Here is a 13,418-nt window from a genome sequence, read left to right as displayed (position 1 = left end):
CCTGCCCAGGACAAGCAAATAGACCAGGACTGTCTCCCTTAGTTATATATCCTGATAATCGTGTAAACATTTTGCCAGGTCTCCAGCCTTGGAATTCCTTCAGTATGGTGGTCTGAGTGAGCCCAGGTCCATATTATATGTCACCTAAGACTCATCTATTTGCTGAAATGTTAACTATTTTTGAGTTCTGTATAGGAAAGATTGGTGGTAGTGGTCCTGGGGTGACTTTTTTTAACTTTCCAAGTTTTTTGTTACTGTTTTATTGTTAATTGCAATGGTCAAATAATATGACACAGTTGTACCCAATATTAAAAACGGAAGGAAATTAGAAAGGAAACAAATACACTTTTAGCAGAATAAGGGACTGTGTTTGAATGGTAGCTACGAATGTGACAGCTACCTCATAGTTTGAAAAAAAAATATGATGTTGGTGACATCCAAGATAAAATATTATGGTGAAGTTATTTTCTACTGAAATTTCTCAAAATGTAAAATTAATATTATTAAAGTTAATATTACTACTTATAGGTTTAATCACATAAATAATTTAGGTTAGGAGAGAAATTTCTGAACAAAGATCCCTTACAGTCAACTGTCTAAACATTTATGAAAAATAATGAAAATAAGCCAATGGGGGAAAATAAAATTCAAGACAAGCATGTTTCAAAAATATTGATGAAGTAACCCACCCTGGTTGGGTATCCCTGTGTTCCTGACTTGGTATCTAGTGACCAGACAGTTTTTAGGACTTTTTAAATTTCTGCTGTTTATCAGCTGACTAGGCCCCCATCTCTACTGGGATCTTTCATAATAGGAATATATTTATGAATTCATAATTATCTATGTATAAATGAGAAACAGATCCTGCTAAATAACTGAGCCATAGGCTCTGAGTTCCCCAAGAAGCATCAATAGCATCAATACATAAACCCAGGGCGGGGATTGGATTTGGAGAGGCACTGTGGGCTGGATATGCTTTAGGCTGGTTGGAGCTGTGAACTGGTCACCACATCTGTGGCTGGAATCAAAGACAAGTGAGGCGGGAAGATCTGGAGAGCCACACATCCTGATGCAGGAATCAGGTTCGGGGTGATGTGGTCATTTTACACCTGGGCTTCCTGATACATATTACACTCCCTTCATTCCTTGAATTTGCTACAGTGTAGCCAAATGGCTCAGGACTAAGATTTGTAATCAAACAAACCAGGGATTCCAGCCTCTTCCTTCCTCCGCTATGTCCTTCCCACCCCTATTTCTCTCCTATCACTTGTTAATCCTGTATATTCTTGGGTAAGTTGATTTCAGCTTTGATCACCAACGATTTGGAAAATATGGTCCAGTCAAAGTCAAGATAGGCAGCCCTGTCCTGTCCTCCTCTGGCCTTCTTTTTTCTTGTTCTGGTACTTTTTGCATGTGTAATGAAAGCAGGGTCAGGTTATTGCTAGTTCTGTGGAGGTTCCAATTGGCTCTCTGTAAGACTATAAACCAGTCCTCTCAGCATGGGGAACTCCTTTCCTGTTTTTTTCTCTTGGGCATTTCACCCTCCTATAACAACACTGTCCTCAGTGGAGTCTTCAAATCATACAACTTTGGGAAATGCAGCATATGTGGTCCCTGTCTTGGAGATTAATAGTGCACACTAGTATAGTAAACGATACTAGAGGAAAGACATTTATTTAATGACATTTAATTCAGTATTTCTCAAACTTACATGATCACAAAACCCTATGTCGGACATAACCCCTCTTGGCATCCTATAGGCCTGTGTTCTACCAAGTGGCTATGGATATTCTTATATCTTCTGTTTCACTGATCTCTTGTTTCCTCCACACTTGATAATTTTCAGCTCTCAGTCTGGCAATGATGTTTGTACCTTACCTACCCTGGTGGTTTTGTCTCTGAATGCTTTTCATAGACCAAATTGCATAAACTCACTTGTCATTTCAGTGTTTTACTCAAAACTGCTTCTGGCAACTATACTAAAGTCTGTACTATGGTACGTGGTGTTAAAGTTTATTAACAACTAACTTTCTGATTTATTGGAATCAGTTTCTGTCTGTGCTTCCAAAAAATCTCATCATTCAGTGGGGAAGTGGTATAAAAAGACAAAAGAAATTCCATAAGGATTATGTCGCCACAGAAGAACAGCTAGCTGTTTGTTGTCAGCCTACCATAACAACCAAAAGACAGAAAAAGTTAATTCCATTTTATTTTTCAATCCACAAACGATTACTACGTTTTAGCACTGACACTCTAACCTTCTCATGGCTAAGAACCACTAGGAAGTCTGCCATAAATTCTGTTCTCCATCATCATTTTTCAAAAGCCTAAAGGTTACAGGGAACTCTACTCAGTATTCTGTAATAACCTATATGGTAAAAGAATCTGAAAAAGAATGGATATATATATTATATTACATTTAATATATATAATTGACTCACTTTGCTGCACAGCTGAAACACAACATTGTAAAACAACTATACTCCAATAAATTTTAAAAAATAAATTAATTAAAAGTACAAAGCTTAAAAAGAAAAAAAAAGAACAGGGGGCAGTGGGCAATTCCTGATGCTGTTTTCCCAGTATGGAGTAAGGTAATAGATCAAGATAGGATGATACCAACAATTTAACCTGAAAGAAACAGGACGGCGACAATGATAACCAAGTGTTTCATGGCTAAAAGTCAGATCAGGACATGTTTCCATGATAAGATGCTTAGACTTTCTATACCTCAGAATTCTCAGTAAGTTGCAGACATAACCAGTTCATTCTCTTCCAAGTAGGAAGACTTGCCCACCAAAATTTAGTAGCAACCCGTATGGGGAGGCACGGATTCTTAGATATCTCAGCTATTAAAATGCCCAGAACAAACCTCCTCATATTAATAAAAGGATGTGTTACGTCTAGGCACTTTGAGGAGGCGACAAGCTGTCTCCCTCTACCTCCTCTTCCTTCTGAACGTATGGATTTGACTTTTCTGAGAAGGAAGTTATTGGCTCAACTCAAGCCTTCACTGTGCAGGAGCACTGCCAAAGCAAGGCATGATCAGTCTATGCATGCCCTACTTGGATCCAGAGGCGAGAACTGAGGGTATTCATCCTGTAAGCCCAGCCCCGCCCAGCCTGTGACTCAGTGAGAACCAAAGCTGGGTGTGCACTAGACGTGGAATTCTAACAAAAAGAGGGTCACTGGCATTAGCTTCTGTGCCCTGAATTTGACATTAATTGCACTCAGGGCAAACCTTGGTTGGCAGAGGCAGGGGGAGGGTGATCTGCGTACTAACAGAGCTGCAGCTGAATGCTAGTATATGTGCACAGTATATGTGCACAGTCCTCCATGACCGAGCTCCAACTCTAGTTTTTTGTTAACAGCCCATATCCTTGAGTGAACTGCAGTCCTGCTCTGAAGCTTGACTCCTGAGCTAAGATCCTAAATGCTCATCCCAGGCTCTTTAGGGGATAGATCTTTCTTATTCCCCACACTATGGCTGTGGTCATGGCTCGATCCAGGAGAAGCTTGCCACAAGCAGTGAAGATGTTCCACTCTGAAGCTTTCTGTTGTTACTGTCTGCATATCCCTGCCCCTAAGAGTAGACCTTGCAGATATCATTTTTGGTGTAGAGCTGAGGAAATGGAAAATGCCTTCTTCGGGACCAGTTCCACTAGTCCAACCTGCCACAGTCTTTAAGAATATTTCCTCCTACCAGATGGCCCATGCTTCATGGCAATGCCAGCTGAGTGCATAACAGGAAAATGGTGGGATGTATCCTAGAACACAAACTGCTATTCCTTTTCTTTTTATCCATCTTCTAAGATGTAAACATGCCTTTAACAAAAATGGGCGGGGAGGTGGGAGCCTTAGGTATGGAGGGCCTTAAATGTGAAGTGGAGAAGACTGGACATCTGACATTCATAAACACCCACAGGCTTCCAGTTCTGCTGTCTACTCCTGAGAAAACACATTAATATCAGTGATAGCCTCATGGACCCAACAAAAACAGTGCTCTGAGGAGAAACTGTGGACTCCCATCTTTTTCCTTCTCTGTTTTCCCAGATGAGAGACGAGAGCTTAAATCTCTAGGAATAGTAGACTAATTGGCATAGGTGATGCTTATGTTATTTAACAAAGAAATTATTGGTTGACTATACAATGGCACAGACCACAGAATATTATATAGTTATTAAAAAGATAAAATTGGATCCTTATCAGGACCCAAATGAATGTTCATTACATACCTTTAGGTGAATGAACTACATTGCAGAGTAATAATACATATTATCTGACTCCATTTTTATAAAAATAAAACAAATATCCTCTGTGTGGGAAAGATTTATATACATACATATATATATATATATTTTTTTAATGAACAGAAAGAGCATAGGAAGATCATTAGACTGCCTGCTTCTGTTACCTAAATATTTTGATACTTCTTGCTCTAATATCCTTTTTACATTGGGTGTGGTTTAATTTGTAAAATGTTTTTAATGTAATGGATTTTGGGGAAAGTATATTGAAAGTAAATCAGATTTTATGTGTCAAGCGGGTATTCTGAGTTAGAAAGTTCTGTAAGAAGCATTTTGTAACTTTTGTGAATAACCTAATTTGATTATAATATTCATATTTGCATTTGTGTAGAGTAAGGAACTATTCTACTGTACAATCAGTCGTTCTGTATACAGAAACCACACTGATCTTTAAGTTTCCTTTATTTCCAATGAAAATCCACACTTCAGAGACTAGGAGCTCTAACCCATCCAGGTACTATCACTCCATCCATGTTTAATGCCACATGAATGTTGGCTATTATCACTCTAAGCAGTCACTATGGTGGCAAAGATAAATAAACCTCGGGAACTGCCTCTAAAAATTCTTAATCAAGTGAAAATCATTTTTATCCTACCAAGCTAGGATGTAATGGCTGTTCTTTGGGGAAAGAGGTGGGCTTGTTTTTTTCTGATTCAGTGAGGAAAATAAGATATTGTGCCCTCTGAGTGAAGAGTAATGGCAGGTAGTCCTGAAAACAACAAATCCCAAGACAAAGGGGAAAAAAACAAAAATTAACAGGAATTCTGGTGGCTGAATGATGACCATCACCCTCTGGAATGATGCCCCCTCAGACGTGGGGAAAGGTCTCATCTGACATGAAAATCACTTCACTTTTACAGTGCACTGAAATATTTTCATATATTTTATAAATGGTACCAGCTTAGTTACTATTTTTGCTCAGGTAAACACTGTTTCATTCATCACCACACTAACTTCCAAGATTATGGAGAAACTTCTACACGTGGGCCCATAAACATAACTACTGAAGTTCACTCAGGTATCTTACCTCCCTCAAAAAGGAAGGGAAAGCATCAGGTACTGAAACAAAAATTCAAATAATTAAGCCAACTGGTTAACTTCATCTGAATCCTTAAATTCTCAGCTCCAGAAACCTCAGGGATTGGGTGGTAGGTCCTCTTTACACAAATTTCTCAAAGAATTGAGGAAAGGCCAAATTAAGATCCTCAAGTGAAGTTGGCTCACAAGTCTCTGTTTTAAAAAGAAAATGCTGATTGCTTTATTGAGATCACACATGGGGTATGCCAGCATGCTACAAACTTGGGTAAAAAGATTATTAAGAAGGTTGGCAGCAAATACTCGGATGTGTGGAAATGTTTCCCCCCCTCAACCAACAACAAAAACCCAGAAACCCACACATATTTATGTATATGAAGACAGATGAAGAAATACATAAATGCACATGTAATGGCTATGTTTTAATAGAAAGGATGATGACAGGGTGAAGAAATGTGATTATACAGTACTTCCAAAGATTTGTTTTAAGCAAGACAGGAAAGTACATTCTAAATTGGCAAATGAATTAATAATTTTAAGTATGATTACTCATCGTGAAACTATGTACCACTATGGAAGGAATAAAAGCTTGATGACAATATAAATGACTCAAAGGGTGAAAGTGAAGTGGGTTGCCTTGGTTTTACAACATAAAATCAAAAATCTACTGTATCAGAATAAAAACTAAATTTTTTTCCTATGGAAGAAAAAAATCCACCATTATAATTTTTAATGTGAATCCACTGAGCTCTGTAACTGACATTTATATATAATAATTTATCTTGCAATAGCTGGGTAATATAATGGTTCTGTAATGGATAATATAATAATAGTATATTAATAGACTTGAATATTAATAAAAAGTTTTGGTTAAATGTGAAAGCTGTTTGTTTGGGAAAGAAGTTGAGAAATAAGGTAGCTTCATTATCTGACTTTATGACATATCATGGAACATAAGTGCTTTTATGAGTTGTAAAAATCACTTCAATTTTTGACACTCTGTGCTTCAAGGGATCCTGATTGGCAGCTGATTACACTTTTGCTCCAGTCATTACTTTCTTTAGTGAAATTAGTGAGCTAGAAAATTGCATTGTAATTCATCAAGGGAAAATTAACATTGAGAGATATCTTAAGGCTATGATCATATATTTACTTTGTATACAATATATAATTTTTTCAAGCAATTTCTAATAAAAAATGTGCCAGAGAGTACATATTATCAATTCAACTGAAATAATGATAATCCATTTCTGCACATTTGGTTTCTGTAAATGGAGAAGTTTTATCTGCCTTGAATTCCCTGTGTGATGGCATTAAAATAAATTACAGAGAGAATAGGATCTCTCTGTTTTTACTGTCTCTTTCATGTTCTAGTTAAAATCATTTTGAACATTACCTATTTTTGAAAGGATCCTTCACATGCAGCCAATAGTAATAGTATGTTCACCCTAACACAAGTATAAAATTCACTGTCAGAATTTCTCTCCTGAAAACAAATATGTGACATTATGGGCAATGCTCTTGAAATCTTATAAATAGAAACATCATACCCAAATAATGCTATTAATTGGATGTCAAAGGTATTACAGATGTATTTTCATAAAATTTAAAGGTTCTTAAAAGATTACAAATTGAACATACCCAAATTAAATTAACTTAGGGAAAGAAAGCCATCCTATGACTTTAGGTATATTCTTTTTACTCTTCAGAAGTCAGTTCTAAGTTCTCAACAATTTATTCTTGCAAACTAGATGTAAAAAAAGTTTACACTGTATGAAAAATTGTGGGAGGTAAAAGAAGTATTAAAAATTGTAAAACTGACTAGAAGATATTCATTCATTCAGCTACAACAACAAATTCAACAGATTCATGTTAAACTCATGTCATTTACATTCTGTAGGCATAGCTAACACATTTAACACTCATTGACTGAAAAAGAAAAAGTAGTACCTAGAGAATAGAGTTTATTTATCAAAGAGCTTTATAGTTCTATTTAATGTTACAATGAAGGAAATTTTTAAATTGATAAAATAACATTGAAAGGAAAAAAATTCAAAAAGTAGGATTTTATTTTAAAATAAAACTATTTATCATTGCTGGAGGAGGAAATGACAACCTAATCCAGTATTCTTGCCAAGAGAACATCACAAACAGTATGAAAAAGCAAAAAGATACACAGCACTGGAAGATCAGCCTCCCGCGCCCCCAGGTCAGAAAGTCTCTGATATGCTACTAAGGAAGAGCAGAGGGCAATTACTAACAGCTCCAGAAAGAATGAAGCAACTAGGCCAAAGGAGAAAGGAAGCTCAGTTGTAGGTGTGTCTGCTGGTGAAAGTCTGATGCTGTAAACAACAGCATTGCATAATAACCTGGAATGTTAAGCCCATGAATCAAGATCAAGGTAAACTGGATGAGGTCAAGCAGACGACGGTAAGATTGAACATCAACATCAGTGAACTAAAATGGAAGGGAATGGGTGAATTTAATTCTGATGATCATAGTACCTATTACTGTGGGCAAGAATCCTTTAAAAGAAATGGAGTGGCCTTCATAGTCAACAAAAGAGTCCAAACTGCAGCACTTGGGCACACACTCAAAAATGACAGAATGATCTTGGTTTGTTTCCAAGACAAACTGTTCAACATCATGGTAATCAAATCTATGTCCCAACCACTGATGAGGAAGAAGCTGAAGTTGACCAGTTGCATGAAGACCTACAACACCTTCTAGAACTAACACGAAAAAAATGTGTCCTTTTCATCATAGAGGACTGGAATGCAAAAGTAGAAAGTCAAGAGACATCTGGAATAACAGGCATGTTTGGCCTTGGAATACAAAATGAAGCAAAACAAAGAATAACAAGAGTTTGGTTACGAGAATGTGTTGATCATAGTAAACACCCTTATCCAACAACCCAAGAGATGACTCTACACATGGACCAGATGGTCAATACCAAAATCAGCTTGATTATGTTCTTTGCAGCCAAAGATGGAGATGCACTATACAGTTAGCAGAAACAAGACCTAGAGCTAACTGTGGCTCAGATCATGAGCTTCTTATTGAAAAATTCAGACTTAAATTGAAGAAAGTAGGGAAAACCACTAGGCCATTCAGTTATGACCTAGATCAAATCCCTTATGATTATACAATGGAGGTGACAAAGAAATTCAAGCAGTTAAATCTGGTATACAGAGTGCCTGAAGAATTATGGATGGAAGTTCGTACTATTCTATAGGAAGCAGTGACCAAAACCATCCCCCCAAAAAAGCAATTAAAGAAGGCAAAGTGGTTGTCTCAGGATGCTTTACAAGTAGCGGAGGAAAGAAGACATGTTAAAGGCAAAGGAGAAAGGGAAAAATACCCAACTGAATGCAAAGCTCCAGAGAAAAGCAAAGATGGATAAGAAGGACTTCTTAAATGAACAATACAAAGCAACAGAGGAAAGCAACAGAATAAGAATGACTAGAGATCTCTTTAAGAAGATTGGAGATATCAAGGGAATATTTCATGCAAGGATGAGCACAATAAAGAACAGAAGTGGTAAGGATCTAACAGAAGCAGAAGAGATTAAAAAGAGGTGGTAAGAATACACAGGACTATTAAAAAAAAAAAGGGTCTTAATGACCCAGAAAACTATGATGATGTGGCCACTCACCTGGAGCTGAACATTCTGGAGTATGAAGTCAAGCGGGCCTTAGGAAGCATTACTATCAACAGAGTTAGTGGAGGTGATGGAATTCCAGCTGAGCTACTTCAAATCCTAAAAGATGATACTGTTAAAGCACTTCACTCATTATTACAGCAAAAACTCAGCAGTGATCACAGAACTGTAAAAAGACAGCTTTCAGTCCAATCCCAAAAAAGGACAATAACAAAGAACGTTCAAACTACCATACAATTGTGCTAACAAGGTTGGGCCCCAAATCTTTCAAGTTAGGCTTTAGCAGTACATGAACTGAGAACTTCCAAATGTACAAGCTGGGTTTCAAAGAGACAGGGGAATCAGAGATCAAATTGCCCCAGCATCCACTGGATCCTAGAAAAAGCAAGGGAATTCCAGAAAAACATCTACTTCTGCTTCATTGAGGGCTTCCCTGGTAGCTCAGAGGTTAGAGCGTCTGCCTGCAATGCGGGAGACCCAGGTTCAATCCCTGGGTTGGGAAGATTCCCCTGGAGAAGGAAATGGCAACCCACTCCAGTATTCTTGCCTGGAGAATCCCATGGACGGAGGAGCCTGGTGGGCTACAGTCCACGGGGTTGCAAAGAGTCGGACACGACTGAGCGACTTCACTTTCACTTTCACTTTTCTGCTTCATTGACTATGAGAAAGCCTTTGATTGCATGGATCACAAAAAATTGTGGACAATCCCTAAAATGATAATACCAGACCACTTTACCTGTCTTCTGAGAAACCTGGATGCAGGTCAAGAAGCAACAGTTAGAACCTTACTTAAAACAATGAACTGGTTTCAAATTGGGAAAGGAGTATGACAAGGCTATATATTGCAACTCTGCTTATTTAACTTATATGCAGAGTATATCATATGAAATGCCAGACTGGATGAATCCCAAGTTGGAATTAAGATTGCAAGAGAAATATCAACAACCTCAAATATGCAGATAATATCACTCTAATCACAGAAAGTGAGGAGGAACTAGAGTGTCTTGATGAAGGTGAAAGAGGAGAGTGAAAAACCTGGCTTAAAACTCAAGGTTCAAATGGAAAGAGTAACATGGAAACTTATATTACCATATGTAAAACAGATAGCAAAAAGGAATTTGCTGTAGGTCGCTCAGACAGTAAAGCGTCTGTCTACAATGCGGGAGACCCGGGTTCGATCCCTGGGTTGGGAAGATCCCCTGCAGGAGGAAATGGCAATCCACTCCAGGACTATCGCCTGGAAAATCCCATGGACAGAGGAGCCTAGCAGGCTACAGGCCATGGGGTCGCAAAGAGTCGGGCACAACTGAGCAACTTCACTTCACTTCACAGGAAACTCAAAAGGGGCTCTGTATCAACCTAGAGGGGTGGGATGGGGAGGGAGATGGGAGGGAGGTTCAAAACGGAGGGGATATATGTATACTTACGGCTGATTCATGTTGAGGTGTGACAGAAAACAGCAAAACTCTGTAAAGCAATTATCCTTCAATAAAAAATAAATTTAAAGAAAAAAGAAGATCATGGCATCCGGTCCCATAACTTCATGGCAAATAGATGGAGAAACAATGGAAACGGTGATGGGCTTTATTTTCTTGGGCTCCAAAATTACTGAGGACAGTGAATGCAGACATGAAATTAAAAGATGCTTGCTCCTTGAAAAAAAGCTATGACAAACATAGAGAGTGTATTGAACAGCAGAAACATTACTTTTCCAACAAAGGTCTGTATAGTCAAAGTTATGGTTTTTCCTATATGCATGTACAGGTGAGAGTTGGACCATAAAGAAGGCTGAGCGCTGAAGAACTGATGCTTTTGAGTTGTGGTGTTGGTGAAGACTCTTGAGAGTCCCTTGGCCTGCAAGGAGATCCAACCAGTCCATCCTAAAGGAAATGAGTCCTGAATATTCATTGGAAGGACTGATGGTGAAACTGAAGCTCCAATACTTTGGCCACCTGATACAAAGAGCTGACTCATTGGAAAAGACCCTGATGCTGAGCAAGACTGAAGGCAGGAGGAGAAGGGGCAGTCAGAGGACGAGATGGTTGGATGGCATCACCGACTCAGTGCACATCAGTTTTGAGCAATCTTCGGGATATGGTGGACAGGGAAGCCTGGCATGCTTCAGTCCTTGGGGTCACAGAGTTGAACAAGACTGAGTGACTGAACAAATCAGTACAAAGGAAAGAAAGTTCTTTTGCAAAGATCAACTTAACAACAAATTTATCATTGACAAGAAGCAATTCTAAAATAATCATTTTCCCTGTGAAAATAATATGTTTCTCTTTGTATATATTGCTCAGCACATGAATGTAAAATCGCCATGAGAATCTCTATGTCATCTTGTTGGCCTTTTTCCTCTGCATGCCCTTTCTATGACTTTGCTTCTACCTGCCTCTACCCTGGGCTTGTTTATTTCTTCTTGTTGTCATTTGCTTTTGGCCACTCATTCTGCGCTCACACAAATACAAAGGGTATCTGGTATTACTACTATATTGGGTTAGCTGAAACATTCGCTCAATATTTTCTATAAAATGTGATGGAAAAACCCAAATAAAATTTTTGGTCAACCCAATATTTGATATGTGAGAACAAGAGTGATACAATTCTGCCTCTGTAGCCAAAAGTCAAGTGACAAGATAGAAATAAGATTGTGTTACATATATGGACTATGTACAGCCGCATGTTCTGTCATGCAAGCATTAATTTTAAATATAGTGCATTCATTGCATATTTGATAAACAAGTAAAATGGGAATCTGACTCAAAGATATTTATCTAGATAATTTTGAAAATTGCAATAATAAGGACATATTAATCTACCCCAGGGTAAGATTTCAGAAGAAAACTTATCATATAATAATCTATACATATAAAATATTATTAGAATACTAAATTATAAATAAATAATTTTTGAAAGCTCGATGATGATGGATCCAATTTTTTATTTTAATGAGTTGCTAAGAAAAACCAACTGAACTACTACAAAGCAGCAAAAGAGCTTTGAAATGGGCTTTTGAAGATCAGCACTCACATATATTGATCATGCTTTCTAGCTAACAGACTCAGATCTTTCCATTGCTACTAACAGGTGTCAAGCAGCTGTGTCAGGGTCTTAGTCATGAAAAGAAGGCCCTTTCCTCATGATGAAACATCACTTACTAGGCACAAAGAATACAAAACTACAATCCAAATTCACCTCTGTTTCTTAGACTCACTGGAGCAATTTTAATGGCTGACAAAAATACAGTTATTTAAAATAACCAGAATTTTATATTTCATTAAAGCCATAATTTGTTTAGTGCTTACATGCAATTTGCTAAATACTTTAGATACAATCGGCGATTTGTAAACAAGTGTTCTGCACCTGCAGTCTCAATCGACCACAGATCAAAAATATTTAAAAATAAATTCCAGAAAGTTCCAAAAAGCAAAACTTGAATTTGCCACATGCCAGTAACTCCTAATATAGCATTTACACTGTATTAGGTACTTTGAGTAATCCAGAGAAAACTGAAAGTATACAAGAGAATGTGTGTAGGTTATTTGCAAATATAACACCATTTATCTATGGGACTTGAACATCTGCAGATGTTGTTAACTGAGGGGGTCCTGAACCAATCATCCAGGATACAGAGGGATGACTGTTCATTATTGTTTTTAATTCTCACAATAATTCCATCCAAAAGGTATTATATTCCCATGTCCCAGGGGAGGAACTGAAGCCTAGTGTACTTGTTTATTTAATTCCACTCATCCACACATCTAGACATCCATCAGTCTGTTTATTCACTCACTCATACATTCATTCACCAAATATTTGAAGATCACCAAATGTCAGGCATCATGGCAGGAGCTGAGGCTGTAGCTGTGAAAAAGGCACCCTGAGTCACCAAAGGGGCCACATATTTCTCAACCCCAGCCCACCATTTGTCAATCAGCACATGGGCATTACTGTTTGAACAAGAGGAAACCAGTTTAAACTTCTATGTCATCAACACCATTAAATTGATGTTGCTTTTCCTTTTTTCATTTCCTTTCAGGAAGAGCAACTTATGATGCTTTATAAAGTAAGATGAAACATTTCAATACCTCACTTTGCTTGTAAAATTTAATTTTGCGACTGCTCCCAAAGTTCATCAAGATGGCCTAATTTCAAATAGACTAAATGTCTTACACTTTTAAAGGATTTTCACGAAGTAACAGTACTACTTGCACTTGTAAACAAAAATACCAGGTGTGCGTTGCCACATAAGCCTGCAATGGCATGAGTTCTGAATGTTGTAAGGGCTCCAGGTTCACGACATGCCCGAATGATCACTCTGTAATAGTCACCCAGTCACTTAGCCTCCAAGTTTACGGCACGGACTTAACGATGATTTCTGAAGACTGTCATTAAATGTATCCATTTACTTTTT

At 37.8% G+C, this 13,418-nt stretch overlaps 1 protein-coding gene and 1 non-coding gene across 2 annotated transcripts in view; one reads left to right on the top strand and one right to left on the bottom strand.

Annotated features, from left to right (window-relative positions):
- Positions 1-13,418, bottom strand: part of MACROD2 (MACRO domain containing 2) — a 2,334,919-nt gene that overhangs the window by 1,589,513 nt on the left and 731,988 nt on the right. The window lies entirely within an intron of this gene.
- On the top strand, positions 9,435-9,506 carry TRNAC-GCA. Its single transcript has one exon. It is a non-coding gene; the product is annotated as a tRNA-Cys (tRNA).

Source organism: Capra hircus, chromosome 13 (genome assembly GCF_001704415.2).
Source record: "Capra hircus breed San Clemente chromosome 13, ASM170441v1, whole genome shotgun sequence".
NCBI lineage: Eukaryota > Metazoa > Chordata > Mammalia > Artiodactyla > Bovidae > Capra > Capra hircus.
The sequence above is the reverse complement of the archived record's forward strand: the minus strand, read 5'-3'. Positions and strand labels throughout refer to the sequence as shown.